This window comes from Ambystoma mexicanum, chromosome 1p, assembly GCF_040938575.1.
Source record: "Ambystoma mexicanum isolate Mex_15411 chromosome 1p, UKY_AmexF1_1, whole genome shotgun sequence".
In the NCBI taxonomy this organism is placed as follows: Eukaryota; Metazoa; Chordata; class Amphibia; order Caudata; family Ambystomatidae; genus Ambystoma; species Ambystoma mexicanum.
Genome location: NC_090921.1, coordinates 1,032,175,113 through 1,032,181,559, shown reverse-complemented (window position 1 = coordinate 1,032,181,559; position 6,447 = coordinate 1,032,175,113).

The window sequence follows — 6,447 nt, the reverse complement described above, 5'->3', positions numbered from 1 at the left end:
TATTCCGGCACCCTGCAGCCGCTCCGAACTTGTACCTGCAAAATAAAAAGACAGTTAGAGCGCATCGTGAAGCAGGCAACAAGCGCTTACTTACGTGCTTCCAGGCGCTTCTATTCATCACACGGGCTCCATCTTCAACTCACTTCAGCCCGTCATCCGCCATCGCCGGAACCCTGCAAAACAAGAAACATCATTACTAAAGACTTTAAAGACATTAGAATTACTCGAAACTTACCGTTCGTGCACTAAACGACGGACAGCAGTCCTCTGAAGTCAAGAGGCCTGCTCCCCTTATCCAGTGAAGAAACTGGTTACAGCACCCTGCCCCGAGGCAGATGGAGAGCACGGCGTTCACTTACCTAAGGTGAGAGCGTTAACCTTTGGGGTTCTACAGGAGAAGAGAAAGGGAAGAAGAGAGAGACATTCAATAACCCAGTTCCTTAATCCCATATTTTCTATCTGCAGACATCTTACCCTTCGAGTCAAACATACAGTGCACAGAGAACCAGCCCAAAGAGCCAGCCGTGTGTTACACATCACCTTTGAAGATACGGTATACGCCCAGTCAAGACCGGCGCCTCTACGGGAATCAGGTGAGCGTTACAGAACGCAAAGCCTTCCACAAAACTCCCGTCCAGGCGCTATGGAAACCTCGGATACCGACCAGCTAGCCCAGTTACTTGGGGAACTAAGGGCAGAAGTGCATGCAGCCCGTCAGGAAACGAACGCTCTAAGAAGGGAACTGATTATTTCCAAGGAGCGAACAGATGATCTCGCTAGACAATTGCTACAGTCACAAGCCGGACAGACCCCGTTACCCGCATCTGGGAGAAATCTTCCTTCTACATCCTTTATGAATCCAGTGCAGATCAACCTACCCGGGAATGTACCTCTGGCTCCGCCCGAACGATTTTCTGGTGACCCAAAGAGGTTTGCAGTATTTATCAATCAGTGCCGGTTGCATTTCTTATGCCGGCCAGCAGCCTTTCCAACTGATCAAGCTAAAGTAGCTTTCGTGCTTTCGTACCTTAGTGGCAATGCGGCAGACTGGTCGATCCCTCTAGTAAATCAAGATGATCCGGTCCTCCATGATTTTCAAGCTTTTCAGCTCAGTATGGAAAAACTGTTCGCAAGACATTCACAGGGGCAGTCCTTGGACAATGAGCTTCTTTCGTTGCGACAAGGTAATCAAGACCTTTTGGCTTATATTGCGTCTTTCAACAGACTGATAGTGGAAACTCAATGGCCTGAGGACAAAAGGATTACGCTGTTTTATAGAGGTCTACGTGGAGAGCTCAAAGATGTGTTAGCCCAAGTAGTGAATCCCCCACAAGATTGTTCGGACTATATAGACTTAGTCGTTCAAATAGATCACAGACTGCAGAACAGGAAGGCCGATCGTTCCAAGTTTGATGCTCGAGTATTTTCCAAACCGCCAACTCCTTCCAAAGGAGTAGACTCCGGGGAACCCATGCAAATAGGGGGTCTGAAAGGTCCTCTAACACAAAAGGAGCGGGAAAGGAGAAAACAGTTGCAATTATGCCTCTATTGCGGAAACTCAGGGCACTTTCTTCGAGACTGTCCGGTGAAACCTGCCAAGAAGGCAGTAGGAGCTGCAGTTACCAAAGTTACAAACTCTGAGCAGGGTAACGACCTCGCCCGATAAGAATAGAGGTCCTCTTGCCGAGCGTGAAAACCAGTTCCGTGACCTCGCATTTCGTGATACCTATGGTCCTCATTAGCCCTGATAATCCGGATCGATTACATGCAATTGAAGCTTACGTCGACAGCGGTGCCATCGGCAATTATGTGGATCATGAAATGGTTTTGAGGATGAATCTAACTCTTTGTCCCAAGGCTGTAAAGGACGTCATTACTACGGTGGATGGTACAGAGATAGCCTCCGGGCCAGTAACGCATACCACTCAAGAGGTGACGCTAGTAAGTCAAGATGGACACCATGAGAAGATCGTGTTCGATGTGATCAAGGCCCCTCAGTTTCAGATTATTCTAGGAATACTTTGGTTAGAGAAACACAATCCTTTGATCGATTGGCGAGCAAGAACGGTCCAGTTTCCAGAATGTGTCTCTACTTGTCACCCTCCACCTGGTGTTGCACTGGCAGCAATTTCTTCAGAGACTCCCCAGTTACCTCCCGAATACCTAGAATACCAAGATGTTTTCCGGAAGGATCAGGCTAACTCTCTACCTCCTCATAGGTCTTATGACTGCCAGATAGACCTGATACCTGGATCTACTCCTCCTTGTAGTAGAATGTATGCCCTCACCGAGCCTGAGAACCTTCACCTTCGACAATACCTGGATCAATAGCTGGCAAATGGGTTTATTCGTCCTTCCAAGTCCCCTGCTTCTTCAGCTTTGTTCTTCGTTCCAAAAAAGGAAGGAGACCTTAGAACTTGTATAGATTATCGCTCCCTGAACCAGATCACTGTTAAGAATAGATATCCGTTACCTTTGATCCCTGAACTCCTGGACCAAGTCAGAAAAGCATGCATATATACAAAGCTGGATCTTAGAGGAGCTTACCACTTGGTACGAGTAAAAGAGGGCGATGAATGGAAGACGGCCTTCCGCACCAAGTATGGGCTATTTGAATATCAGGTCATGCCCTTCAGACTTTGCAATGCCCCGGCCGCCTTTCAATATTTTATGAACGATGTCCTCAGAGAGCTCATAGATGTGTGTGTTGTTGTTTACATTGACGACATCCTCGTTTATTCTTCATCGGAATCTGAACATCGGAAACACGTGAAAATGGTCCTCGAAAGATTGCGACAACACAAACTTTTCGCTAAGTTGGAAAAATGTGTTTTCAACGTGACTGAAGTTGAATTCTTGGGATTCATATTATCACCTGGCGGAGTGCGTGTGGATTCAAAGAAGGTCGATGCAGTTCTCAAATGGCCATCACCATCCTCCGTAAAAGGTGTGCAAAGCATGTTAGGCTTCGCTAACTTTTACCGCAGGTTTATCCACGAATTCTCTCGAATAGTCCAGCCCATCACTGCCTTGTTAAAGAAAAACAAACGTTTTGAATGGTCTACCGAGGCAGGACAAGCTTTCCAGGATTTGAAGACTAAATTTATCTCTGCACCAATCTTAAAACACCCTCGCCCCGAACTCCCCTACATCGTGGAAACTGATGCTTCAAGCCTTGCCATGGGGGCAGTTCTATCACAAAAGGACCCGGTAACCAATCAGTTGCATCCCGTGGCATTTTGGTCCCGCAAATTCTCGCCTCCTGAAATCAATTACACGATTACTGACAAGGAACTTCTGGCTATCAAGTCTGCCTTTAAGGCTTGGCGGCATTATCTGCTGGGGGCCCGACACACCGTTACTGTGATTACGGATCACCGAAACCTGCAATATTTGAAAACCGCAAAAGCCCAATCCTCTAGACAACTCCGTTGGGCATTATTCTTTGCTGAGTTTGACTTCATAATTACCTATCGACCTGGTACAAAGAACGGTAAAGCTGATGCCCTTTCTCGGATGGGAGTGGAAGAACACTTGATCAACCCTAAACCTGTACCAATCATTCCCGAACAAAGAATTCTGGGTGTAATTGCCACAGAATCCATAGAGGAAGTTAAGGATAAAGCCAAGCAACTTGTAACTCCAGCAGACATACAGAATTGGCATCTGCAGGGAAAGGACTTTGCAGTAAAGGACAACTTATTGTATTTCCAAGAACGATTATACCTACCCAGCACAGATTTACAGAAAAAAGTAATCTCTTGTTATCACGATTCTTTAATGGAAGGACATCCCGGTATGGCCAAGACCTCAGAAAAGATCAAGCGCTACTTCTGGTGGCCGTCTTGGAAAAAAGATATCAGAGACTTTATAATGTCCTGTGGAGTATGCGCCCAAAACAAGAGTCAAAAGGAAAGACCAGCAGGCCTCTTACGCCCTATTGACATCCCACCTCGCCCTTGGCATACGCTTTCTATGGACTTCATCACTGATCTACCTCCATGCTCCGGATACAATACGATTCTAGTAATCGTGGACTTATTCTCCAAGATGGCGCATTTCATTCCGCTCAAAGGCTTGCCAACAGCAGCAACTCTGGCCCGAGAATTTCTCGAAAACATCGTCCGACTGCACGGTTTTCCTTCGGTTCTAATTTCGGATCGAGGTAGTCAATTTATTTCTCATTTTTGGCGAAGTTGCTGTCGGTCGGCTCAAATTGATGTGAGACTATCGACCAGTCACCACCCTCAGACCGACGGACAAACCGAGAGGACCAATCAAACTCTGGAACAGTATTTACGCTGCATGCTGCAACAAACTGAAAAAACTTGGAAAGACATCCTTTGGATAGCCGAATATGCCTACAATAACTCTGTCCATTCGGGAACTGGGAAAACCCCGTTTTTTCTTTTGTACGGCAGTCACCCTCGAACCTCGGAGTTGGATCCCCTCCAAGATCTTGAAACACCAGCAGTAGACTACCTGCATTCTACAATCACCCAAGCCTTTAAGGAAGCTGTTTCTCACCTTCAAAGGGCTAAAGAACAATACAAGAAAGGAGCAGATCAACATCGGAAGGAAGCCCCTCAATATCAAGTAGGGGATCAAGTCTGGTTATCCACCAAATATCTACCTCTAAAAGGGCCACGCACATTCAACCCAAGATACCTTGGTCCCTATTCCATCACTACCATAGTAAACCCAGTAGCGGTCAAGTTGGACTTGCCCCCGCACATGAAGATACATCCGGTCTTCCACGTCTCTCTATTAAAACCCGTGCAACCTCAAACCCGACTAACTAAATCTCCAAAACCTATCCTAGTTGATGGAGAACTCGAGTTTGAAGTCAAAAGCATTCTGGACTCCAAGATCTCCAAATCTAAACTATTTTACCTAATTGACTGGAAAGGCTACGGCCCCCAAGAGAGATCCTGGGAACCTGCTGAATATGTCCACGCTCCTCGCCTAATCAAAAGATTTCACCGAACATTTCCTGACAAGCCAAAACCCCCGGAGAAGCCCGGTTTGGGAGGGGCCTTGAGGGGGGGTACTGTCATGATCTCTGCTTCCAAAAGGTCAGGGTTTTCCCAACTCCCTTGGAAGCAGATCCATAACCCAGGTTCCGAGTGCCAACCAGTCCCAATTGGGACCTTTTGGACCCAGTCCTGGCGCCTGTGGCACCAGGCTCATAAATATGCCCAGTCCCAGCGCTGGAAGCGCCGGGCTCATAATGCTTGGGTGGACTTACCTGCAGCAGACCATGCTGCTTACTTGCCTGCCAGTTGAGCCTCTGATCCTCTTCTGTTTGGAACTACTTTTCCTGTTGGGTGGGGCAGGAGCCACTCCCTAGATTCAGAACACTGGAACTCTTCTGGAAAGCAGGAACTCTTTTCTTACCTAGGCGTGGCTGTGGAAGGAGACACCTAAGCACTACAGGAGGCTATTTAAACCACACCCGATGGATGAATCTTGCTTTGCGTTATTCTGCATCCTCTGCAGCAGAACGCTCATCGTGTCTTCTGCATCTGATCCTGGGCCTAAGGAAAAAGGCTTACCATCCTGAATCCAGTCTTCAGCAAAACCTATAAAGACAAGAAAGAACAGGTTAGCATTACGGTCTTCAGTGACAGCTCTTCACTTACCTGGTCCATCGGCTGTCACCAACGCCTCGCGCTGCATTCCGGCATCTGAAAGACAAAGGCTTACCTACTCTTCGTGCGCTCCGGAGGTCTTCACACTGCATTCCGGCATCTGAAAGACAAAAGCTTACCAACTCTTCGCACGCTCCGGAGGCCTTCGGCGCTGCATCCCGCATCTGAAAGACAAAACAAGGTGCGTTTAAAGACATTGGGGAACTTTAATACTCACGTGCCATTACTCCTTTCCACATCTAACCCAGTGGGTATTCCGGCACCCTGCAGCCGCTCCGAACTTGTACCTGCAAAATAAAAAGACAGTTAGAGCGCATCGTGAAGCAGGCAACAAGCGCTTACTTACGTGCTTCCAGGCGCTTCTATTCATCACACGGGCTCCATCTTCAACTCACTTCAGCCCGTCATCCGCCATCGCCGGAACCCTGCAAAACAAGAAACATCATTACTAAAGACTTTAAAGACATTAGAATTACTCCAAACTTACCGTTCGTGCAGTAAACGACGGACAGCAGTCCTCTGAAGTCAAGAGGCCTGCTCCCCTTATCCAGTGAAGAAACTGGTTACAGCACCCTGCCCCGAGGCAGATGGAGAGCACGGCGTTCACTTACCTAAGGTGAGAGCGTTAACCTTTGGGGTTCTACAGGAGAAGAGAAAGGGAAGAAGAGAGAGACATTCAATAACCCAGTTCCTTAATCCCATATTTTCTATCTGCAGACATCTTACCCTTCGAGTCAAACATACAGTGCACAGAGGTCCAGCCCAAAGAGCCAGCCGTGTGTTACACATCACCTTT